Here is a 26,094-nt window from a genome sequence, read left to right as displayed (position 1 = left end):
AAAAAAGGCAGTCTTGTTGAGTGAAATTTGCAGAACTTCAGTGGGTATGGGTGGTGGCTCCAGGGATGACCCTGGAGATGGTGGTTGACTGGAGGCTCGACGACAGTTGTGGGGCAGCTCCCAGAGCCAGGCTGTCTTCCGAAGGCTGCTGGTTCCGGGTTGGGCTTGGGGTGGAGTCTGTGCTATCAGACTGTCCCTGTAACTCTACATTATAGTATCTGAGTTTTTCTCTGATCCCCTCAAACGACTTGGTCTCTCCTTGGGAGCAAAAAGGCAGACTTGTGTTCTTGCAAAGATCATCTACTTTCTCTAACACCAGCAGCTTCTGCGGGGTATGCAGGAACCATAGGGGAGGACACAGATGTCATAATCAACCCTGAAGGCCAACATGGCTTATTCTTTGCTCCATACTAGGCCCTGTGCCGGGGATTTGGTGGTGAGTAAATTAGCATGATGCTTGTCCTCATAGACAGTTTAGTTTATGGCAGTTTAGTTTACACATATCCTCATGCCTCACTGTGGGATGCGGGCCTGCTTGCCTCCCCCCGTCCCCCCCTCCCCCCACCCAGTCTAGTCTTGCCCCACCCAGTTCTTTGGGGAGGGGTCCCTGTCACCTTCACTGACCCACTCCGGAATCACTAGAGGTCTTCTTGGTTGTCCTCTGTTACTCTGCCCCTTAATGCAGATGTGGGGTTTGAAGGGAGCAGCACAGAGTCTGTGTAGAGGTGGGTAATGGAGTCCGGCCGTCCTTGGCCTGCTAGTGATGAGTGAGGGAGGTGGGTGATGGAGGCCAGCAGCTTGGGCTTGCCTGCCCCCTCCCCCACCCCCACCCTCAAGACCCTATATCTGCCCGGTGAGTCTCTTTCTGTCATCCTCTCAGGCAATCTGTGACCTTATTGTACCTCCTCTTCTCCCTCTCATTAAGCTTGAACCAGGAAGCTTCCAGAAGCACACACAAAAGGGGCTCTTAGAGCCTAAGCTAGTACCCTAACCATGAGATTGACATCACAAGAAAGACCCAAGACCTAATCAAAGGAACTAACGCTGACACTGGCTTCTCAGACAGTGGTCAGGAGAGGATTTGGGGGGAATAGTTTGTTTATAGGGGAACCATGGATATAAAATGGGGAGGCCTGCAGGATAAATATTGCTTACAACATACCAATTGCCTCAGAAATTCAGCCGGAAGGAGGCATTTCAAGAATCTCCGGAGTTCCTTGCCTCCTTCACAGCACACAGCGTAGCTGTGACCAACCCAAATCTCAGCGAGGATTTCCTTAAATAACTCTGTCTCCAAGATTCTGCTTCATCCATACAAACCATTAAAACATTTAGAGACTCTACCATTTTGGCCTGTAAATCTTACTTTACTCATTGTCCTGTACCCAGAACTAATCAAAAACAATTTTTCCCATTTATGTTTTCTAAGGAGTTTTGAGAAATACAGCTCCTGGGTTCCTCACTAAATAGCGCTGTGTGGCCGCGCTCTGCTTGCCAGAGACAGAAGGGGCATTTCCAGTGAATCACGAGTCCTGCTTGTTCGGAACAGCTGTGACTTCAAATGTTCTATCCCAACAGTCAGACCCACAAGGTTTCGAATTTTGGTTTTGAAAATATATCTTTACGGCTGGGAGGCTGTTAGTTTTTTTGTAGGGACAAGGATTTCATTCCAGTTTCAGACTCCCCAGAGGAAATTAGAGGCAGTACCACTTCCATTCCAGAAATTGCTGTGAGATTTCACACAGGGAAAGTGAGACGTGCCCTTTTCATTTATTATTTTTTTCTTCTATAGTTACTGCATTTTCCTTCTTTCTTTCTTTTTCTTTTTCTTTCTTTCTTTTTTTTTTTTTTCCTGAAGGACAGGGACTTTGGTGAGGCTGCACCGCAATAGTAGTTCCATTCAGACACCAACTTAAAAAATGAAATAAGATTCCTGGACTAGCTGAGTTCGAATCAAATTTCTTTGGGAAGGAAGCTTCCTCCCTTGGTCAGTATGTCAGCTTTCACTTGAATGTGGGCTCTCTCACTGGGGTGGTGGCCGGTACAGGCATTGGGGCTGACTTCCAGCGGTCAGTAGATCCATTCCTGGACTCTATGTTGTGTTCACAGAATGGATGTCGGTTTGGAAATTCTGTGACTCCATTAGGACCTTGAATATTCTCTCTACATCTTCTGTTCTGTTTTTTTTCCTTTTCAAATTGATTATATAAATATTTTTACAATAAAATTTGAAGAAAGATAAGGTGTTTTTTCCAGAAAAAAATATAATTATTACCAAATGTTATCATCATTTTTATATATATCTTTCTGGTCATTTCTAAGAGTGTGACTTTTTGTTAGCTTTCAAAACACAGTTAAATTCCCTATGGTAAATGCAATTTTCATTGTAACCTTTTTACTAAACATTATAACATAATTAGCAATTAATATTTGTTATCAACTATTCTTGATTACTAATCATTACTTACTTAAATGTTCCTCTACTGAGGGTCATTCACACTGCTTCCATTATTTTAAGAAACCTGTACTGAATGTCGTTGTGCCCACCATTTTACAACATCTAGGATCGTTTTTAGGACGATGTATTCCTAGAGCTCAAAATTTGATATTCTGTGGGTGATAGGTGCTTTACTGATGCTTTAAATACTATTTTTTTAAAGGCCATGTTTAACAATTTGTAATTCCTACCTAAAAAAGTTTTTTTTTTTTTTTTTTTAAGACTAAGAATCACAGTGACATAGAATTCCATGACTGAATATGTAAAGACCTTGATTGTCCATTCATCCTTGTGCTGGAAAGACTCTTTCCAAGGAGAATGCTTTCTTGGCCAGGTGGCTCTACCCCTTGGAATCCCCAAGCCCTCCTGCATGTCAGTTGAAGCCAATGCATAAGACTCTGTCTAAACAGACAGCTTTACTGTCCAGCTATCAGTCAGAGAGTGTAATCACAAATTCTGCAGTCCAACTCCTGTCAAAGGTCTGGTGTGGAGAATAACCTTCAGAGGATTGCTTGGAGCATGTTGCTATGGGCTGAATGTTTGTGCCCCTCCAAAATTCATATATTGAAATCTGAACTCCTGATATGATGGTATTTGGAGGTGGGGCCTTTCAGAGGTTATTATAATTAGATGAGGTTATGGGAGTGGAGCCCCCATAATGGGTTTAGTGCCCATATAAGAAGAGAAAGAGAAGCCAGACCCTCTTCTCTCTGCCATGTGGGGACACAGTGGCAAGGCAGCCATCTACAAGCCAGGAAGAGGGAAGAGGGCCCTCCCCAAGAACCAAATGTGCCTGTGCCTTGCTCTCAGACTGTCCAGCCTCCAGAGCTGTGAGAAACAATTATTTGTTGGTTAACCCACCCAGTCTTGGTATTTTGTTAGAGCGGCCTAAGCTAAGACAGACATACAGACCTCCCATTCTTTTAGGCCTTCATTTTATCCTTGGATCTAGCTGGACCAGACCTATCTTATTCTGGGCCCTTTCAATGACTTTTTTTTTTTTTTTTTTTTTTACAGATTTTATTTATTTAATCATGAGATATACAGAGAGAAAGAGAGAGACAGAGACATAGGCAGAGGGAGAAGCAGGATCCCTGCAGGGACTCTGATTCAGGACTCAATCCCAGGACCATGACCTGAGCTAAAGGCAGATGCCTCAACCACTGAGCCATCCAGGCGTCTCTAAAATGACTTTTTGAATTGGGTTTGGAATATTGCTCTCAGCTTCCTTGGGGGAGGGGATGCTCCAGAAACTGGCAGGACAGGAGTACGTTCTCTGTAGTTCTCTATAACACTTCACACAGAGTTCTTCACAAGATTTCTTATATATAGGCCACAGTCCCAGGAGCAGCTTCACTTCTGCTTAGGCACCATCTTGTTTTTCATCGATTATAGACAGTGTTGCTTAATTAGCCAGAGTTCTTCCCAAAGCCAAACTCTCAGTTCCTCCTCAGCAATAGTATAAAACCTCTACAGTCTAGATTATCCAAACTGGATAATTAGGTGTGCCAAACATTTGCTTTTTCATTTTCAATATATTTATGGAGAATTTTACTAGTAAGAAATCTAAGGAAAAACCATTTTAATTTCAGTGCAAATGTATATTTTGTGTTTGTTCTAGTATTGCTTTTGTTAAATGCTTACATGGGGAAGGGGACCTCTAAAGGCCTTAATTTGGCTTGACCTTATGGTCACTCTTTTGGACTGACTTTAGCTCTGCCTTTATATTGTCTTTATTTTGCCAAAAATTGTTTATTTATGTAGTTTGATTTGCTGAAAATAAGCAGTTTTATAAGCTACATTCAGTAATTTTGGGAATTAGATGAGATATAAGCATATCCCATAAAGAAAAATGTAATTTTTTAGGTCAAAAAATGTGAATGCTTTTGAGCCTATTAACACATGCGGCTGAATGAACTTTGCTCTTTCCCTCATTACTTCCTAGGATGGTCATCTATTGTTTTCTTCACTTTTAGGCTGGAACTAAGATGGGAAGCCACTGAGTACCAGTGGAGCTGGTACTAGTGGGTCTTAACAAACATTTAGCAATGAAGTAAGTGGTTTAGTGTTCACTTGACTGGAAGGCAGAATGAATGCAAGACAAATTTTTTTTTTTTTTAATGCAACTCCCTTTTCTCTCTGTGGCAGGTTGAATTCTCTTGGAAGCCAAATCCGAGACAGCATGCAGGATGCTTCTTAGGAAGTGCTCTTGGGATCCACGCCTATGGAAAGCAAGGGAAGGAGACAGGACCAGGTAGAGGGAGAAGTTGGGTTGTGATGCAATCTTGATGAAGTCCTCAAGATGGTTCCACAGCAGCTCTGAAGCTAGGCAACTCTTCAGAGTTGTCCCAAATTGGGATGAAAGGCCCTAGAGGATCAGTCAATGGAGCTAGCTGCTCACAGAAGGCAAGGCAATGCCTTCCTGGCCTTCAGCAAGGCAATGGCCAAAGGAGGGTGACAGCTGAGGTTGGTCTGCTCAAAAGCACTCCAAGCAGGTGGGGAATGCATTGGTTAGTCCTAGGGGTATCTGGACAGAGTATCACAGTGTCCAGCACTTTCTCTTTGGCAATGGGAGCCTTTGGACATCATTTGGTTTGGGGTGTTGCTGGGCATGTGAGTGTTTCCTTGCAAGTGAATTTAGCCTGCATTTGTGAGTGTTTTCCCTATTGTCAGTGCTTGGTACCATTGCCACCTGCGATTTAGGAAATCTGCATTGTGGTTAGCCTTCTAATTTTATAATTACCTTTCCAGAATAATAACCCCATCCAGGTGTTTAGTAACACAAAACAGCAAGGGAAATTAATTTCAATTAGAAGGGGAAAAATACAAATTGAAGTGAGGTTGTGGAAAGAAAAAACTCCAACATGCGTTTCTTTGAGTGTATTTCATTTTAAATCCCTGCAATGCGACTGAACCATTGGCAGGGCACCCTTTAAAGACCGACATTTAAAAAATACATGATTATGGAATTTGGAGCTGTTCTGGCTGCCCAGTAAGCATCTGGATATAAAAGGGGTAGAGGGAGAGAGAGGGAGAGAGAGTGCGAGTGACAGAGAGGGGGTGGGCTGGGCAAGAGCTTCAAAGGAGGTACTAGAGACAGAAAGAAGTATTCTTCTTTTGTGTTTTCACACTTAACTTTTTTCTTGGCATGAGAACATGAGCTTTGTAAAATGATTTCAAGTTAGTTTCAGCATTTTGAAAGGACATGGAGGGGCCTGGAGGGGACTCATGGGCTTCTACTGGAGAAAAAATGTAAGGGGTTTTCTTGTCCTCTCCATGTCCTTTGGGTCTTGGATCTTGTTTTCTCTGGCTGGCTTGGCAGAGTTTGAGAGGAAGTGGTTTACCGTTGGCTATGGGGAGCCCTTCTCTTGGGGAGATGGCAAAACTGGCAGGCAGCAAGACAAAGATAAGTTCATAAAGAAAAAGGGAGCAGGGAAGAAGGATTTTTCTGGTTTCTTAGCCAAGACCCATATCACCAAGCAGTGGCTGGTCCTGGGGCTCCTGGAAATGGCAGTGCGGCACGGGTAGCATGTGAAGGCTTTGGCCCCTGCTTAGTATTGCAGGTGAATTCACCTATTTGTAGCTGGAGAGCTCAGGAAAGCTCAGCACAGCCGTGGCCTGTTGATGTTCTTTTAAACAGTTAAGTCTCTGGGAGGCTTGCCACACTATCGCGAAAACAATTACACAGCCTTCTTTTTCGGAGAGAATTTTTCTGACTTTCCTATCTGAGATAGGAAACCGAAAACTGTTTCTCAGATTGATTTTTCTGGGTCTACCCCAAATGTTCCATTATAATATTAGTTCACCCATCATGAGAGGTGAGCTGACATGGGGAAAGTGGCATTAAGGGTGAAAGGAGCCCGGCTGCTCTAACCCTCCAAGGTTAACACTGACGGCTGAGAGTGGTCTGCCTGGAAAAACACACTTGTGACTCATGCAGGGGAAGAGCCCCATTAGCTGAAGATTTTCTGCCTGACTTGAGCTTCCTCATGCTTTTGAAAGGGGCAGGAAGCCCAGTTTTGTGTCTGTACAGATTCCTCCATTTTTGATTCTTGCTATTATTACTTTAGGAGTTTAAGATTATAGCTTTGCCTTTTTAGAGCTCTTTACACTCTTGTGCACCGATCTGCAGAACAGGGGCACTGGGTATCTCTAGTGCTATTAATACACTTTAGGTATTTTCTAGGGGGAGAAGTCATAAGAAACCGTTGGACTGCATTTACACCACCTGTAATTTTTGCGACTCCTTCCTGCCTTATTATTCACAGGCACGTGAGAAAGGATGAAGTCTATTTTTCTAGTTACTCAGAATATCCATCATTGTCAGTCATGATTTAATCGAATTTAAAGACTTGGGCTTCTAGGTGCTTAGTTCTGCTATTTTTTTTTTTTTAATGAACTAAGTGATTAGTTAAACTAGCCTTATCCTAAAATCTAGATTAATACTTCCTTTCAGGCATCACCTTGCATTTTCATCTTAATTCACTTATCCAAAAAATATTTTTGAATGTTTACTTTTTACTGGGACTTGTATATGTCTTGAACTTGCCATACACTTGGGACTTCAGACTCACATGGCATCTGGTAGACTTTGAGCCTCTACAGCTGCTAGTTACAAATTCCCCAGGAACACTTTTTTGAATAGCAATGGTTTCTTTGCTCAGTTGGGAATTTTCTAGCATTTTCCTAGACCAATCTCAGGTGGCACAAGAGAAGAGCTGTCCTTAGAATGTGTCGCCTCACTTCCTGGTGGTATCGTGAAGTTATTGCATCAAGACCAAAGACATTAACTTACTGGCAATACCTTAGCTGTTACTTGCTGTACAATTCCATATACATCCCTTGTGGTAAATGGTCTCTGAAAGAGGACACACTGAGCCCTGGAACAATAAGCTTTCTGAGTTGAAGTAACTTTATAAATGAGCAAACAGCAGCCCAGAAAGGTTGAGAACTCTGCTGAAGATCACACAGGGGTGAATGAAGACCTCTGAGCTCCCAACCCAGCCTTGTGTGTAGTGTAGTTCACATTCTTCTTCCTCAAAATTAATTTTACAAAAACTTCTAGAAGTGACAACTTACCAGAGCTTTTCTATATTATTAGTTGCTCTTACTTTGTCATTTTCCCCCTTCTTATATCTTCCTGAGTAGTTCTTCTATCTTAAATTGCACAATGAAGCTCATACATTTGGAATCTTCCTCTATTTCTAATATACACACTTAAGAGTATCAAAGTCTCATTTACATACTATGTCAGCCAACTTCTGTAACAGTATTTTGACATGTGGAATTTTGTCATTTTTTTCTAAAGATCTTATTATGTACATATGATTTGTCCTTTGACCCTTAATATACTTGAAAGTATGTTTTAAAAATCTAAATATATGGGTTATTTGGGATTATCTTTGTGTTATTAATTTCTAATCTAATTACATTGTAGTCAGAGATCACGGCCTCTATGGTTTTCATTCTCTGGGATTTATAGTAAACTGCTTTGCAACTTTTTATGTGATCTATTTTTATAAATGTTTCATGCTGCTTAAAAAAGAATATGCTTTCTCTAATTGTTGGAAATAGCATTTTATATAGAGTCATTAGATCAAGTATTTTAATTGTGTTCTATATCTTCACTAATTTTTTATTTGCTTAATTTGATACCGAGGCATGCATATTAAAACTCCTATTATGATTGTGGATTTGCCAATTTTTCTTTGCAATTCTGTAAATGTGTGCTTCACATATTTTGAAGCTGTGTTGTTAGCAAAAAAATGCAGAGTTTAGTCATGGAGCCAGACTGCCTGGGTTTGAATCATGGCTATGCTATTTGCTAGCTCTGGACCTTGGGGAAGTGATTTATCACCTGTAATTCAGTATTCTTATCTGTAAAATGGGCTATGCTGTGAAGATCGCTGTGAAGATTAAATAACTTAGTATGTGTAAAAACCACTGAGAACAGTGTCTGACACATTGTAAGTGCTTCATAAGTATGAATTATTATTCTTACTGGTGAATTGCTTCTTTTATCCTTACATGAGGATTGTATATCTCTATCTACATGGATATATTTCTATATCTGTATTTTTTTAGTCTTCCTTTTAGACTTTTATGCTGCTATACCAGTCATTTTCTCCCTCCTTAGTTGGATATGCCCAGAATGTCTTTTTTCATCCATGTGCTTCTAACATTAATATGTCATTATGTTTCAGGTGAGTCTTTGATAAATAGCATATGACTAGATTTATAAATACTCAGCCTGAGTATTCTGTTTTTCTTTAAATTAATTCATTAGGTCCAATTAATTTATATGATTATGAATGTGTCTGAAGTTGTATCTATCATCTTATATAGTGTTTCCTATTTATCATGCTTTTTCTCTGCCTTTTTTCCTTTCCTACTTTCTCTTAGGTTAATAAAATATTCTTTATTGCCCTTTTTAAGCTTCAGCTGTGTTTGAAATTTATTCATTCTATTTCTATTCTTTTATTAGTTAGATTTTAATTTTTAAGATGCATGGTTAATTAAAACACCAACTGCAACAACAACCTTATCCTGAATAATTCAAGATCTTTAGAACATTTTAATTTTGATCTTTCCTATTCTTATACCTATGTTTCTTTTTTATAGTATTTTAGTTCTACCGGTTTTGGATACAACAAAAGTCATTATTTTTGTTATTAATTTTATTTTTCATTTAGTGCTTACATAGCTTTACCCATATATTTACCAGTTTCCTTGCTTACCCTTGCTTCTTATATCCCACTCCTGACTTAGGATTCACTCTCTCGTTTCTTGAATTATTTCCTTTAATATATATTTCTGTTATGACAGGTGAATTTTCACTTCTGAGGCTTTTGTCTGATAATGACTATTTCCCCCTTTTCCTTGAGTCATGTATTACCTGCATATAGAACTCTGGGATGATATTTATTTTCCCTTAGTCCTTTAAAGGTATTGGTCTATTGTGTTCTGTCTTCTGTTGTCACCGGTGAGAAGTCAGTTGTCAGTTCATTGTTGTTACAGATGATCTATTTTTTCTCAAGTCTCTTTTTATCATGTTTCTTTTTGACTTTGATGTTCTGGAATTTCACTAAATGGCCCTACAGTTAGGGTTTAAAAACGTATAATTTTTAGAGCTCATGATACTTTAGCTAAGGATTCATGTCTTTAATTAATTTTGCAAGAGTCTCGGTGATTATCTCTTAGAATATTGCTTTTCTCCTTTTTAAAAGTTCTGTTTGACATTTTCCACATCTTTGTCTCATTAATTTCATCTCTCTTCTCCAATTAATTAAATTTTAAGTTATGTTTAATGTTTTGTTGATCTCGACAGTGAAATTTTAATTTCCGAAAGTTCATTTTCCAATTCTTTTTTCACAGTTTTCTGCTTCTTTTTTTTTTTTTTTTTAAAGATTTTATTTATTTATTCATGAGAAACAGAGGGGTGGGGGCAGAAACACAAGCAGTGGAAGAAGCAGGCTCCATGCAGGGAGTCCGACGCGGGACTGGATCCCGGGTCTCCAGGATCATGTCCTGGGCTGAAGGTGACGCTAAACTGCTGAGCCACCCAGGCTGCCCTCTGTTGTTTTCCATATGATTTTCTTTTATCTCTAATCATTTTAAAGATAATCAATAATCTAGGAGTCCTCTAACATTAGTCTTTTTTCACAAGTTCTATTATGCCCATTTTTTGTATATACGGGGTCACTGTCACAGTGATTAGCTAGTGTGGCTTGTAATTTTGAATTGTGAGCTCATCTGCAGCAGAGATTTTTTTTCTTACTTCTTTCTTTCTTTCTTTCTTTCTTTCTTTCTTTCTTTCTTTCTTTCTTCTTCTTTCTTTTTTTTTTCCCTGTGGAAAATCTGTGTGTGTTGGATTATGAAAGAATTACTACAGAGTGGGTTTTCATTTGATTGAGCTAGTCCTCTCTTTTATGAAGATGATAGATTTTCTATGGTCTGGTGTTAGGGAGAGATTTCTGTTTTGCCCTACACCTTCTTTGGGTCCAAAGTCATATCTGCCATTCCTATGGAACTATTAAGACACATGATCAATAATACTTGTGTTCATTCTGACATTCCTTTGGAGTGTCATGATATTGACACATGGCTTTATTTTGCCCCTCTGTTTTTGGATCCGAAGAATTTCTCCTTTCTTTTAATTTATATAATGTATTTAATTTTTGTGTGGTTGTACTAATTGGAGGTAGGAGGAGGGCTGTGTTAGCCCAGGCTATCACATTTCCAGAAACTAAAGTCCTGAAATTTATTTTTTAGTATGGAAACATTAAAAAAAAAATTAGAAAAGCAATGATAAATTAAAGAAAATAGTTATAATGTACATGCAATAGGATATCTTTAATAGAAAAAAGAGATCTATAAGTCCATGAGAAAAGTTAAATTATGCAATAACAAATTGGATGATTTTAATAATAAAAGTATGAGAAAAATTAACATTTGTGGTAATCAAACAAATACAAATTCAAATAATGAAATACTTTATTTTGTCTATGAGATTGAAAAAACTAAATATACTATGTCAAGGGTTGTTTAAAACATGAAATATGAGCACTCTTAAAGACTGTTGATGGCAGTACCGAGAGTAATTTTTTGGAAGGAAAATTGGGAAATGTGAATGAAAAGTCTCAACTTTTAGAGTGATCTTTGGCACTATCACTTCTAGGATTTTTTTATTAACAAATTCCTTAGGTACGTTTATGAAGTTTTATGTAATAAGATGAAGTATTATTAACAATGGTGAGTAATTAAAACTCCTCAAATATCTAAGTAAGAAAATCATGGTATATCCATACAATGAAATAAAATAATTCATTAAAATAATAACAGAAAATGTTAACTAAAATTAAAAATGTTTAACATAATTTTTAATTAAAACTAGATAACAAACTAAGAGATAGAGTGGAATCCACATTCATCTTTACTTATTTGTATTTATGTACTCTTAAAAAAATCTAGAGGAGGCAAATGCCAATATATTAACTTGGTTTTGGCAGGGTGGGTGATTCTTATTTCTCTTTTCTATTTTTAAAAGCTTGCACTTCACATATTGTTTCTATAATTGAATGAGGTTAATTATTACAGTATATCTATAGAACGAATTTTTTTGTGGCTGTTAAAATCTGTGATTCTGAAGAATATGTTATAAGAATATGTTCTGCTTAGAAAATAATATTGACATAAAGCAAAGCATGATACAAAGAATAAGTGATGAGGACTAAAGGGTACATTTCTAGTCATACAATTAATAAGTCATGGAGATGAAAAGTAGAGCATAGGAAATATACTCAACAATGTGATAATGTTGTGTGGTGACTACACTTACAGTAAAAAAACAACAACACAGTAGGCTTTCTATATGATGGAGTATATGAAAATGCAAATATGCCCATAGAATGAAATATTACATATATTAATATTATTTGTTAAGTTAATCATTAATGTTAATAATGGTTATTTTTAGATGGTGGGTATATTGGTGGCTTTTCCTTCTTCAATTTTGAACAATGTCCATGCATACTTGTATGAATCATGAACTGAGAGGGCTGGGAGAGGCCAGTAATCCTGTGATAGAAGGGTCAGGGTAGGGAGACAGGCCTGTGGGTTTGTCTTCTACAAGACTGGCTGCATCCTTCCTGGGAGTCCTGTAACCTTAAAGGATTCAAGCTTTTTGCAGTTTCCATTTGCAAATGAATGAGATTAGTCTTCTTAGAGAATATTTGGAATGAGAGTTGCAAGAACATATGAAAAGTGTAAAAAAACCTTTTCTTTTCTTTTCTTTTTTTTTTTTTTAATGCCCTGGGAAACTCACCTTACCCCAAAGGTTTGTGGAAGCTGTGAAGGTAGTAGTAACTTGGGTAAGTGGTCCAGGACATTGTTGCCCTGGGGTTTGTTTAGATCAGCTCTGGAGGGTTCAGGGCGACAGGAGGGCTCCACGCACAGCAGGACACTGGGATTTAAATAAAACACATAATTTGATTGCATATTCAACTTTTCTGAGATGGCAGCTTTCCGGAGGTCTGAGAATTCTGAGAGTGTAGCTCACAGATTTGCTCCACAAAGTTGGCAAGCGTAAGACTGGACAGAGCATCTGTGAGGGACCCTGGGAAAGACTCTGTACCTATTAGGCTAGTGAATTTACTAACCCTGGCAGCTCTCCACCCACAGAGGTGGTTAATTCACCCGATTTTGGGAGCTGTGTGGTGGAATGGGGGCTGTGGGACAAGCCCACCTTGGTGAACACTTTGAACCATGAAAAGTATTTTGAAAAGTTGAAATTTCTAACTTGTGAGCATTTCTAATCATTGGTAAAGAGCTGCAGGCTTCCTTTCGTGATTACATTTGACATGAGTACATTTACCTTTTGAATTCAAATGATGCTATTAATCTGCTTACAAATGAGGATGTTCTTAAACATTTGTCTGGCAACTTTATGGTTTAGAGCACTCCTTATAAATGCTCAGAAATCACAGAAGAGAAACTTTCTCTACCCTAATTAAATTATCAATAGTTGTAGAGGCTGGTATGCTTGTAAGGAAATCAGCAGAGAGCTGCCCCCAGCTCGGGACCCTTGTGGGTGTGCAGAGCTCTGGTGGGAGCAGTTCACAGCAGGGATGCCCATGGAAGCAGACAGAGTGGGAGTCAGGCCCTGCAGGGCACAAGCAGAGGCTATCAGTAAACAGAAGCAGGTCAGTCTGCCACTGTGGGTCTTGGGGGGCTCCCAGGGTGGGATGGTCTGAGATTTGCTCTGGACCTCCTGGTGCTCTCTGGAGATCCATCGCTGGTCACAAAGCTTCTAACACATATGGTTAGAGTATATTCTCTTCTTTACCAACAAGCACTACAAAGAAAGTCAAAATCTTCCTATTCTAGGCAGCAGAAGGCATAAGAAATATTCAATATTAGTAAACTGGTGAGAATTTACGGGGTGTCTTTGAAGTTCTCATTTGTATTTTCTTCACATTGAAACTGTGCCTTAGACAAAATCATGTTGGTTATGCAGAATTAAGAAGTGGATACACCCACGTGTTTGGCACACATGGGGTTTTTATTTTGCAATCTGTTTAATCTTTTTGCATATTCCAAGGGAGGCACACTGTAGGGAGTACATGTGTATCTTCGACTTGCAGTCAAATTATAAAAAAAAATCTAGGTCCAGAGTTTGAAAATATAGGAATAAAAATACTTGAAAAAAATTGGGATAACAAACTCAAGAGGAAAGAGTGTCAGTTTCCTTTTAATTTTCTTGCAATGTGTATAGAATTTCTAAGGCTTAACTCATAGTATCTCCATGTTACAGTGAAGACTACAGGGACACATGCCATTCTATTTCACATGAAGCTGAAAATTACGTTTCAATTAAAGGTTTATGTTATGTTATTTGGTGCCACCTTGCTCATCATGGACATCATCATCATCCATGATTTAATAACTTAAAATAAAGATGTGAAATTTTTCTTTGGACTATAGCATCACTTAACAGGAAGGAAAAATAGCATATTACCAAATGATTTGAAGACATTCTGTCTCTCCCATTAATTCATTTATTTTACTTATTTTATTCTCCTTAGTGTCGCTTTTTCTAATTCCATTCTCTGTCCATAAGAAACTATTTTAGGATTTTACAGTGTATCATTTTGTCTGTTGCCACAACTTCTATTCTCTGGATTATTGTTTTATGAACTTGTAGTTTAAGTTTATATAAGCAGTGTTTTGGAATAGATCCCAATCAGTTCCTTACTTTTTTCACTAAGCCCGCTTTTGAAAGACCCACCTATATTTGACATTTGCATTCTATCCATTGCTGCTGATGCTGTGTTTTACTCCATGGAACACTTCCCTTTATTGTACTTACCCACTTGGGCAATGATGGACATTCAGGTGGCCTCCGGTGGGAGCATTTATCCAGAAGTCGAGTTTTTCCACTCTTAAGTGAAGTAAAATGATATTTGATTGTTATTTTAATTTGTGCTCTCTGAATGATTGAATTTGAGTATCACTTCAACAACAGTATTTTGAGTTTCCTTTGGCATAAGTTCCCTGATTCATATTTCTGTCCATTTCTTTGCTGGGATTGCTATCTTTTTCTTCCTGTTTGCAAATGTTCCCTGTATACTTTATATATTAGTTCCTGATCAGTTTGGACAGTGCAAGTTCCTCTCTCCCAAGTTCACATTCCCAATACTGTGTCAACTTTATCCACAGTATTCTTTGTTGAAGAGAAAGAATTCATGTTTAAAGCAAGCAAATTCATGATTTATTTATTTATTTATTTTCTGCCTTGTGGTTTGTACACTTGGGGTTTATTTAAGATACTCTTATCCTATCCTTAGGTTACAAGGATATTTTGATTTTCGTGTATTATCTTCAATGATTTTATCTTTCACAATTCAATACTCATCCACATCATGCCCATCTTTGTATGTGGCATTATATACAGTACCAGTTGTCTTTTCTAAAATATTAAGTTCATTTTACCAAGACCTTCTCCTAAGCAATCTCTTCTTTTTCTTTGATTTATGGTGTTTTATTATTTATTTATTTATTTATTTATTTATTTATTTATTGTCACTTTTATTAAGTGCTAAGTGCGTGTGTGTGTGTGTGTGTGTGTGTACTTGTCCCAGGGATACACTTGCTCCATTTTTATTTGTCTACTTTTTCTCTAACATGAATCATGCATTTTGTAATTATAGCTTTGATAAATTCTTAGTCTTTTTCTTCTTTTTCAAAGTTGATTTAGTTTTCTCAAGGACTTCTATTCTTTCAGAGATGACTGAGATGAATAAGTAACTTAAGAAATCTAATGTAATTTTTATTGTGATTATAGAGATTTTATAGATTATTTGGTAAAGAATGGACATACTTATAATGGGAGCCTTTCTAAAACTATGGAATGCCACTCCATTTCTGTAACTCTTTATCCTTTATGAAAACTCGAAAATTTCCTTCATAGCCAATTGTTAGATGTTTTATGATTTTGTTGCTATTGTGAAGGTTATCTTACTTTTTATTATATTTTTTAATTGATTACTGAGTTAGAAACTATTTTGATTTAAATTTTTTAAAAACTTTTTTCTAAGTAAACTGTACCCTCAACATGGGGCCTGAACTCATAACTCCAAGGTCAAGAGTTACATGCTCTACTGACTGAGCCAGGCGGGTGTCCCAGTTTTTACTTTTGTAACATAGTTTTCTTCTTTTGGTTTGCTAAGAGATTTAATTTTACAGAAATAGTTGCTGAACTTTATCAAATTCTATTCCTATGTCAACTGAGACAGTTGTGCATTATTCTTTCCCTTTTAGTGTATTAATGAGCTCAATTTCATTGCTGGTGTTTATGATGTTGAACTATCCTTTTACAACTGGAATATACCCTATTTGAGTTCCATGTAATATTTTAAAAACTAAGGGTGTCTTTGGAGCTTCAGCTTCTACTTCTTTGATAATGCTTTCTTTTTTTCCCCCTAATTTTTGTTTAAATTATATTTAGCTAATATACACTGCAATATTGGTTTCAGGAGTACAATTCAGTGATTCATCACCTACATACGATGCCCAGTGCTCATCACATCAAGTGCCCTTCTTAAGACCCATACCCATCCAGCCTATCACCCACCCACCTCCTTCCATCACCCCTTAGTTTGTTCTTTGTCTTTAAGAATTTCTTATGGTTTGTTTCTCTCTCCCTTCCCACCCCCCCCACCCATATGTTCATCTGTTTTGTTTTTTAAATTCCACGTATCAGTGAAATCATATGTCATTTGTCTTTCTCTGACTTATTTTGCTTAGCATAATATACTCTATTGTTGCAAATGGCAAAATTTCATTCTTTTTTTATAGCTAGGTAATATTCCTTTGTGTATATATATATATTTTGTAATACTTTGTAATCTACATCTTCTTGCTCCTCCACCCTCTATCCTATGCTTTCCCAGGGTCCACTGCTGTATCACTACTGTGGACTTAGAATGCTCTTGCTCATTGCTAGTCCTCTCTTCATACCAATGATGGGAACATAGCTCATGTCTCATCTTTTAAAATAGCTTTTTGAAAGTATAATTTACATACCATAAAAGTCACCTGTTATAAATTTACAATTCAATATTTTTTTGGAAATTTATAGAATTTATGCAAACATCAACAGACCAATTTTAGAACATTTCCCCCCAAATCCTCCCTTGTGCCAGTTTGCAATTTCCCCATCTGCCTCCAGCATCAGACAATCACATTATCTACTGTATCTGTCTCTACACATTTGTCTTTTCTGGACATTTCATATAAATGGAAACATGTAATGTGATTTCTTTTGTGTTGGACTTCTTTCACTCAGCATAATGATTTTGAGGTTTATCCATATATTAGGATGAATCAATAGTTTGGTCCTTTTTATTTCTAAATACAGTTTCATAGTATGGATATATCACAATTTGTTTATTCATTCATTAGTTGATAGAAATTTGAAATGCTTCCAGGCGCACCTGGGTGGCTCATTTGGTTAAGCATCTGCCTTGGACTCAGGTCATGATCCCAGGGTCCTGGGATTGAGCCCTGAGTCCGGCTCAGCAGGGAGTCTGCTTCTTCTCCTGCCTCCTCCCACCCAATTCTGCTTTTTCTCTCAAATAAATAAATAAGTAAATAAATAAATAAAATCTTAAAAAAGAAAAATGCTTCTAATTTTTTAGCTGTTATGATAATGCTGTTATGAATATTTGTGTGTAAGTCTTTGTGTGGACATGTTTTTATTTCTCTTGGGTAGATTCCTAGGAGTAGAATTGCTGTACCATTTTATACCTCCACCAGCAACATATGAAGGTGCTTGTCCCTCTACATTCTCACTACCACTTGGTATATTGTTTTTTATTGTTGTTTGATTGTAGAAATCCTAGTGAGTGTGTAGTGGTATTTAATTGGGGTTTTAATTTCTGGTTCCTCAACAAGTAAAAATATTCAGCATCTTTTCACATGATTATTAGTCATTTGCATATCTTCTGTGAAGCATTTTCAAATCTTTTTCCTGTTTTTAAACTAGATTGTCTTCTTGTAATTGAGCTTTTCTCTCAGGCAGTGGCTTGTCTTTTCATTCACTTAGGGGTATCTTTTGAAGAGAAAAAGTTTTAAATTTTAATAAAGTCTAATTTATCATTTTTTCTTTATTGACTGCATTTGGTGTTATGTCATTGCCTAACTGAAGGTCATGAAGATTTTCTCCTAGTTTTTTTGAGGTTCTTGGATCTGTAGGTTAATGCTTTTAATTAAATTTGGAAAGATTTGACCATTATTTTATAAAAATATTTTCTACCCATTTCTCTCTTTTCTCCTCTTTCTCCTTCATCTTCTTCGCCTTCCTCCTTTTTTCTTTTTATATTTTGCAATTTTATTGAGTTCCTCTTTTTTCTTTTTAAGGAACTCCTCACACCTGTACTATTGTGCTTGATGTTGTCCTATGAGTCTCAGAGACTTAATTTTTCTTCAGTCTTTGTTATCTGTCTTCTTTAAATTGAAAAATTGCTATTGCCCTCTCTTCAAATTTACCAATTCTTTCTTCTTCCATCTCATATCTGCTGTTTACCTTCTAGTAAATTTATGCATTTATTATTTTATTTTTTACCTCCAGAATTTTTATTTGGTTCTTTTTAAGTATTTTCTATCCATTTATTGATATTCTCTATTTTTGGATTATTGTTGTCATGTTTTTCTTTAGTATTTTTAAACAGAATTTCCTTTCATTCTTTCATATTTACAATAACTACTTTGCAACTTTTGTCTGCTAAATCCAACATCTGGGGATACTCAAAGGCAAGTCCCTTGTCTGCTGTTTTACTGCATGTGGGGCACCCTTTTATATTACTTTTTATATATCACAATTTTTTTGTCAAAACTTGAAATTTTAGATAATATATTGTAGCAAGTCTGGATTCTGATTTTAATTCCCAGAGGGTTTTTGTTTGTTTAGTAACTTTCCTATGAAAGTGGTATATGGCTGCTCACTTAAAAAAAATAAAAAATAAATAAGTGTATATACGTGTGTAGATAATAAATATTATATATAAGTATATAAAAGTTAAGAAAAAATATATATACATTCATACACACACACACACACACATGCACACAAACACACACTTTTTATAGGGCTCTCTGGTCTCTCCTGCACATGCATACTGACTCCAGGTCAACTAGAGAGCTATAGGGAAAGGTTGTCATGTGCTTCCAGGAGTGTCTCATTTCTTGTATTTCCCTATTAAATTTGTGGCTAGTTTTCAGTCTGATGTTTGCTCCAAATAGGACCCCTATTTCAGACTGTTGTGATGATTAGCTTTCCTTGTTCACCACTGAGGTTGATACCACACACACTGAGTATGAGATTTTCTCTTTGGCTCCAACTTAAGTCACCTCTTTTTGGCAGTGGAGACGTTGGTCACACACAGCCTGTGACACCTTATTAGAACTCCTATACTAAGGAGTTCTAAGTATTAGAACTCCTATACTATACTCCCCCCTCTGTGGTGGGGGTCAGTTCATGGGATCAGCCCCAGGTAGAGAGGCTGCAGAATTCCTACCGTTCTTACTCAAAGTTAGTCTTTTTTAAATGAATACATCTTCTCAGTTTGTTGGATGCCTTTGGTTGATCTCCAGAACCCTGAAAGGGTGGCTTTGGTAATATTGTCCAGTATTTCAGTTCCTTCCTGGGAGGGGATTTGGTGACTTTCTCCTTCTGTCATGCCAGAAGGCCTCACTTTACCTCAATCGTTTTTATGTTCAGAAATTATTTTCTTATTCGTGACACAGTTTTCAATCTATGATAATTGACCTCTTATATTTAAAATGTGACTTGCTTTAAAGGTCAATTCCAGCCAAACATCTTAGATTGATAGTTTGCCTTCAGAGAAAAAATAGCAGTGGAACCTCTCTTAACCAGCCTTGCTAAATCAATTCACTACATTAACTCATATTATTGTACAGTTCAATTAAGTATTATGTAAACCAATGAACGTTGAGTATGAAAAGAGGGCTATTTCTGTGAAAACAAAATCGCATGCTTTGAAAAGACTCAAGAAATCTGAGTTGCTAAAAAATTGCTGTTGAATTAGGAATGGACGAGGTGACTATCAATGATTGCAGAGAACTAGAAAGATTTGGAAGGATTTTTGCATTCAGATTATCTCCTAATTGTCCTTAGATTTTTACTTTGCTTTAAAGAAAAAGAAACTAGAAATTGTACATGGCAGGTTAGTGGCTTTTGAAGATAGATGAGGGCAAACTTTTTCAAGGTTCTAGTATCAAAGAAAACATTTTGACCATACATAACACGTTAGCGAAAAAACATGTTTATATTTTAAGTTACAATAAACTATTTATGATGTTATGCATCACTTTTATCTTTTTTATGACTCCTTGCTGTAGCCAAGTTTTTTGATTAACCAAATTATTATAAGTTCCAATAAAAAAAAAAGTGGTTTCTCTGCTCTTCCATTACTTTAGGCACCTGGGGGGAACTGGGTAGGCTGGTCACCAGCTGCCTGCCTGGGATGCTCCCCCAGACTCTGTAGTTGTCCTCTTGAGTTAGCTTGAGGCTCACTCCTCTGTCTCCTATTCCACAGTGGTACAGGTTTGAGGGGGAACCTGGCTAGTGTGGAGCCATTGTGCATGTCAGGAAATCTTCAAAGAGATGAATGAAGAGCTTCGGGCTCTTTTGTGTGCTTGACAACTCTTGGGACTTCCATGTTGATAATGTTGTGAGGGGAGTCTGAGGCTGCTCCTTAAGTATCATTTCCTTGACTTTGTATATCAGGGTCAAGATTAGTTGGTGGTTGAAGATTAAGAGACAGGCTGACCGATAATCTGCATCCACAACAATGAAGAAGCTTTTTGAATTACATGGGGACATGTGGTCTAGCTTGACTTATCAAGGCAGTGCTTTTAGATGGGAGTTTGAGGCTAAAAACCCATGATAATGCATTCACCCAGAATATTTTCTCTTCCTCTTTCTCCCGGGCACCTGTGGTAACCCTCAAGTGTCTGGGGGTCATGCATACAATAAATTGTATGGGTCATGTATACAATAAATCATACATCTGTATTCCATATCAAATATTTTCCACTACTAAGGAGACAGACATGACTATCCTGTCCCCTATTGTTTTTTTTTTTTTTTTTAATTTTTTAAATTTATTTATGATAGTCACAGGCAGAAGGAGAAGCAGGCTCCATGCACCGGGAGCCCGACGTGGGATTCGATCCCGGGTCTCCAGGATTGCGCCCTGGGCCAAAGGCAGGCGCTAAACCGCTGCGCCACCCAGGGATCCCTCCTGTCCCCTATTGTATGCACCAGTATGTATTCACCTCAAGTTTCACTGGCTCAGCTAATCTGAAAACACATTCATATTGAAAAGTTAGGGAAGATTGTTGTAACATTTGTTTTTGAATAGACAGATTTTTTGAAGAGAGAAAGGGATAACATGAATGTGGGATTTTGGGCATTAATGTTAGTTGATGGGGGAGAAAAGTTTAGTTCAGTAGGACTTTTAGTGCTACCCAAACCATATTAAGAGGAGGCTGGTCAGTTTTGTTTTTGTTTTTAAAAATATTTATTTGAGAGAGAGAGAGAGCATGAGCAGGAGGAGGGGCAGAGAGAGACAATGAGAATCTCAAGCAGACTCCCTGCTGAGCTCAGAGCCTGTGCTGGGCTCAATCCCAAGACCCTGGGATCATGATCTGGGCCAAAATCAAGAGTAAGAAGCTTAACCCAGGCACCCTAGGAAGCTGCTCAGTTTGTGTAGACTTTAGATCAGACAGAGTGAGCTGTGGTGGTCACCATACAAGGTGTGAGGCTCAGAGGAAGCAGGTAAAGTTGTAGTCTTGATAATGGATTGAAAGATCATAGAAAACTTTTCATATGTTCTTCAAAAGCATTGTCTTCCTTGACCTCTCCCTATATGCATTTACTATAAAACAAGCATGGAAAAGGAATTCTAAATTTCCTTGCCCTATATGAAGTCTCATGGCTTAGCTGAAATAAGTTTGGTGCCTTTTATTCAGTTGTTGAATCTGGATCAAGTCTTGATTCTCAGGCTTTTGTCAACAGTGAGGAAAGCAATGAAGCTTTGAATGAAAAGTGACCTTAGGAAGACAATGTGGCCACTCTCCACTTGGAGGTACTCAATTTGGGAGAAAAACCTTAATAAGGGTGCTGAGATTCTGGAGGTCTTATGGTTTTGGAGAGTGTGGAAGCTTGGCATGGAACCTGTTAGAGACCCAAAAGCTGGGAGGCTACAAGGTTTCTGCTAAGGGCTAGAGTAGGGCCTCTCTCTATCTTGGGGCAGAGAGAGAAAGAGAAATAGCTTGAATCTCCTCTTCTTCCTTTCTGTCTTCTGCTCTTTCTTATCCTCCTAACCCTTCCTTTGCAGACTTTTTGCACCATTACCCAATGAGGAGGGAGAGCATAAAGCCAGCAGAAGAGAGAGAGAGGTACTGGAGGCTCATTTGGAGTGGGTTTCCCTCTTTCTCTCTGAAAATGACTTTCCTTAAAGAAAATAATGCTATTCCCCTACTCTTGTCCCACCCTGTCTGAAACCTGTACCCCAAACAGTACCCCATTGCTTTATTTGCTTCCTTTCTGTTTTGCTACTGATAACAAGCATTTCTATTCTCTCTCTGGCTCTCTCTATTTTTCTCTCTCTCTCTAGCTCTGTCTCTCACTTCCTTTTTCTCTCTTTAGCTTCTAGCTCTCCTCTGGTCCTGCTGAGAGAACATAATACCGTCTTATTTGTGATTCTGCAGTGATTTCCATGGCAACCGACCCATGGCCCAGGTATGAATCTGTGCCTTCACCATAGGACTGTGCAAGAGAAAAGGCCATTATTAAAGCAGAGTGTCAGCAGGTTTCCTCCCACAGCCCTTACCCAGAGAGGAACTTCTGCAGGAGTCAAAGCAGGGTCGGGGGGGAGGACGCATAAATCAAAAGTGGGGTTCCCAGCTTGCTCAAATTTCCCCAGTGTAAATGAAATGCCTGTAGCCCAGCATGCACTCACACATATACAGACACACGCATGCCCTACTTCTCTTTCTGGCCCTTCAGCCACGGAGCAGTTATTCCCTTTGAAGGGAATCAGCCCTGATGCTGTGGCCTGAAACTAAAGCTGGTATTTGAAATGAGAGGTGGGCTCAGCAGCTGGAGCCTCCTGTGTATAGGATGGGGGTGGGGGAGATAGTAGGGACAAGAGCAAAAACAAGGTTTTACAAGGTCATTGATGTGAATGAGGAAGAAATCTCAGAACCTTTGACCCAAAGATGAATGAGAGAGAGAGGGAGAACAGAGGTTTCTTTCAACTGGGGAGTTCCTGAAACAGCTCATAAGTGCACATTATTGGGCAATGTTGCTAATACACGATGGAATGATATGAGATGGCCAGGGAGTCTGCTACTCCTCACTAGTCTTTTGCTTTTTTCGATCTTTTTCCTTGGATCTCTGCTTTTTGTTCTATTCCACTTTAGTCTGGGTCAGAGGAATGCCATTTTGGGTAGATGCTAGAAAAATCCTAGTCAAATTCCCTCTTCCTACCTCTCCCTTCCCTCCCACCAGAGCTCTTGAATCCAGATAAAGAAATAAGGGAAGGGGTCTCTTGCCTGTCACTCATGAGAAATGTCTGCTCATTGAAAATAAATGGAACTTGCTGCAGTCTGGAGCCAAGAGCCTATTCCGGTTTCTGCTGCAACCAGGATGAGTTAATCTTTATTAAGCAGATGTATAGAGGACCGGCTTGTCTCCAAAACATCTCCACGGCCATTCGCTCCCCATTTCTTTTATTGATCTGCCTGTCTAAATGAGTACTTCTAAACTCTGTGGGAGTTTTCCAATTAGATAAAAGGCAATTCATGTCGCCTGCTGCCTCCGCACTGCTCTAACAGCCCCAAACCAAGAGAGCATATTCAAGACTTCTTGGCAGAACAACCTGCTTTAATCAAGACGGCCCCCTTCTGAGCACCCTCGTCTGCAGGACATTTCTCTTAATATGCGGAAGCTTTCTTTATTGGAGGTGGAGAAAAATGAGCTGCTTTTCTAGGAGTGGGGTTTCAAGGTGAGCTGTATGGTTAATGGAGAAGATACATGGCCCACTCTCTGAGCTGGTATTTTAGAAAAGGCAGTTTGGCAATTATTTTTGGGCCAAGCAATGACTTGAGGATTTTCAGATCTCTGCATGGTGGTGGTGGTGGTGGGGGGGTCCTCCTGTCCCTGGATGAATCAGAGCTTGGGTAGAATAGTATTCTGAGGACTCTACCCACTATTAGGAAGGTCGGAGTGGTGTCTGAAGGGTGGTGCCCTAGAGGGGAACACTCCCATCCCAGGATGTGCACCACCATCCATTGATGAATATAGATGGCCCAAAGCCTGGACATCCCATGTCCAGCAGGGGCCTCCCGTGGCCTTTGTAGCTGGTCCAATCCTTCTGCCTGAGGTTCAAGGTTGTTTTTGTGAGGCAGCTCCGTCTGCCTTTTAGCGCTTTCTATTCTGAGTTGGCTCATGTTCCATGTAGCTGGGCCATCATGTTTTCTGATTCCTCCTTTTCTTCTTACCTTAAAAAGCTGCCGTCAGCTAAGGAAAGGCAGATTTTTCAGCTACCATCTTTCTGCTTCCTCTAGATTCCTGTACTGTCTGTATTGTCTTCCTTATTGCTTGGTCACTAATTAGAGCTACTAGCCTTTATCGAAGGCTCACATGTGCCAGGCAATGTTACCAGCAATTAATAAAGTCAAACCTCACCATATTATTATGAAGTTGGTGCAATTACCACCCCATTTTACTGATGAGGAAATGACGCTAAGCACCTTGCTCAAGGTACATAGGTATTTGGATCCATATGTGTGGGATTGTAGAATTCTTAGGTTTTAGCATGCATAGTCAAAGATGAATAGTAATCATAATGGTAATGAAAATGAGCTATTTGTTTTTGCATCCACATGGCACAGTGAAATTAGCACAACTTACATCTTAGTAACCATGGTCTTTGACCCTGGGACCTCCTCAGAATGACTTGGGCATCCATTTCCTTCTGTCCCTAAAGCACCAGCATACTCATTGGAGACCAGAACAGTTTTCCTGTAGCTATTGTGAGCACACATCTCTGGGACAGGGCTTGGGGACCTCATTTGGTAGGGACCAGAGAAGGCCTAGTTCAGCTGTTTGGCATAGAATTGACTCCCCTTTTGTGTTTTGGCTTTTAAAGGGAAAGTCTTGGACCATTGGATTTTCTTATAGCTTTCCCTTGCTCTACGAACTTGGGTGAAATTGCTCTGGGGTGGGATCAGGGGACATTTAAAAATACTGTCTTCAAAAGTGGTCCTCTCTGCAAACCCTCAACCATTGTTTTGGAAAAAGCCCAGACCCCTCAATGCAGGTTCCTCTTCTCTCTAGACAAATTCCTTCTCTTATTTATATTTCTCTCAAAGACAGGAGACATTTTTGTTCTTTCTCTTTTTTTAAGAGTCTTCATTCTGGAGTTCACGCACCAGTCACCCAAATTGCCATTTGCCATTCTTCCTAGGAGGGCTAAATAGGTTTTATGCAAATAAGATTTTTGGCAAAAAACAAACAAACAAAAAAAACAAAACAAAAAAAAAAGATTTTTGGCAGCTAGTGCAAGTAGGTCAGGCCTATCAAGTCTAATGAGACCTCTTTTGAATACCTGTGATGATTGGGTGCCTTCTGTCATACCTCCCACCTCAAGTTTGTTGTCTTGTTTGGCTTGATAGAATCTCTAAGGTGTGGGAGGTGGCCAGGTTCTTTTGCAGCCACCACTGTCGTGAGCACTGAGCTGTGCCTGGAGATGTCAATAACCACTGTCCATGGTGGTGCATTGTGAGCCCAGAGCAAAGCTGAAGGCTGAGGTGTGGAGTATGGTCGGACGTCATCAATAGTGAGATGACTATTTTGCCATCGAGCCTCATACCCTTCCTTCCATTCCTGCTCCTGGCTTAGCATTTGAATATCCAGAACAGCCATGCTGTCTAGAGCCAGCGGAGGAGGTGGGGTGTCTCTGTTAGTTTCCTCCTCCCTTCTCTTCTTCCTCTCCCAGGCATAGCTCGGTCTCAGAGGAGAGGCACAGCTTGAGTCCTGCTTGTCCATGATAATCACACTGTCAGTGTGAGGAGGGCAGAGCTGTGAGAAACGAGACACCTTTTGAATACTGAATTTCTGAGTCTTGACCTCTCAGCGCTGGCATCTTCTCTCCCATCGGGCAGTCACAGCATCATTTTAGTTGCACCTGGGAAGTCAGAGCCGTAGAATGTTGGAGCTGTGTCGCTCAGAAGCCTCAGGCACCTGCTGCTCAGAATCTCCATGAATCTCGTGCAGAAGGCTGTGGAAAGGGGCACTTGACCTTTCCTTAGTTCAGAAGAGAGAAGAGCCAGGGACTAGTTTTGGAATGAGTGCCCATTCTAGCTAGAGGGGTTCACCTCTGCTCTTGGGAAGAAATGGAAGTATTTGAAGTCTCAATAAAGCTTCTGTTCATTATCAAACCCCAGCAGGACTTTATGATAATTTTTATAACTTCTTCATTCAAAACTCTGGGCACTTTGAAGGTTAA

General features: G+C 38.9%; 1 long non-coding RNA gene across 1 annotated transcript in view; it reads left to right on the top strand.

Annotated features, from left to right (window-relative positions):
* Nucleotides 1-26,094, top strand: part of LOC144294172 (uncharacterized) — a 206,293-nt gene that overhangs the window by 1,446 nt on the left and 178,753 nt on the right. The window contains exon 2 of the long non-coding RNA XR_013361615.1: nt 4,646-4,751. This is a non-coding gene — a long non-coding RNA (uncharacterized LOC144294172). The remainder of the gene's footprint in view (nt 1-4,645; nt 4,752-26,094) is intronic.

This window comes from Canis aureus, chromosome 22, assembly GCF_053574225.1.
Source record: "Canis aureus isolate CA01 chromosome 22, VMU_Caureus_v.1.0, whole genome shotgun sequence".
NCBI lineage: Eukaryota > Metazoa > Chordata > Mammalia > Carnivora > Canidae > Canis > Canis aureus.
This window is presented reverse-complemented; position numbering and strand designations above follow the sequence as displayed.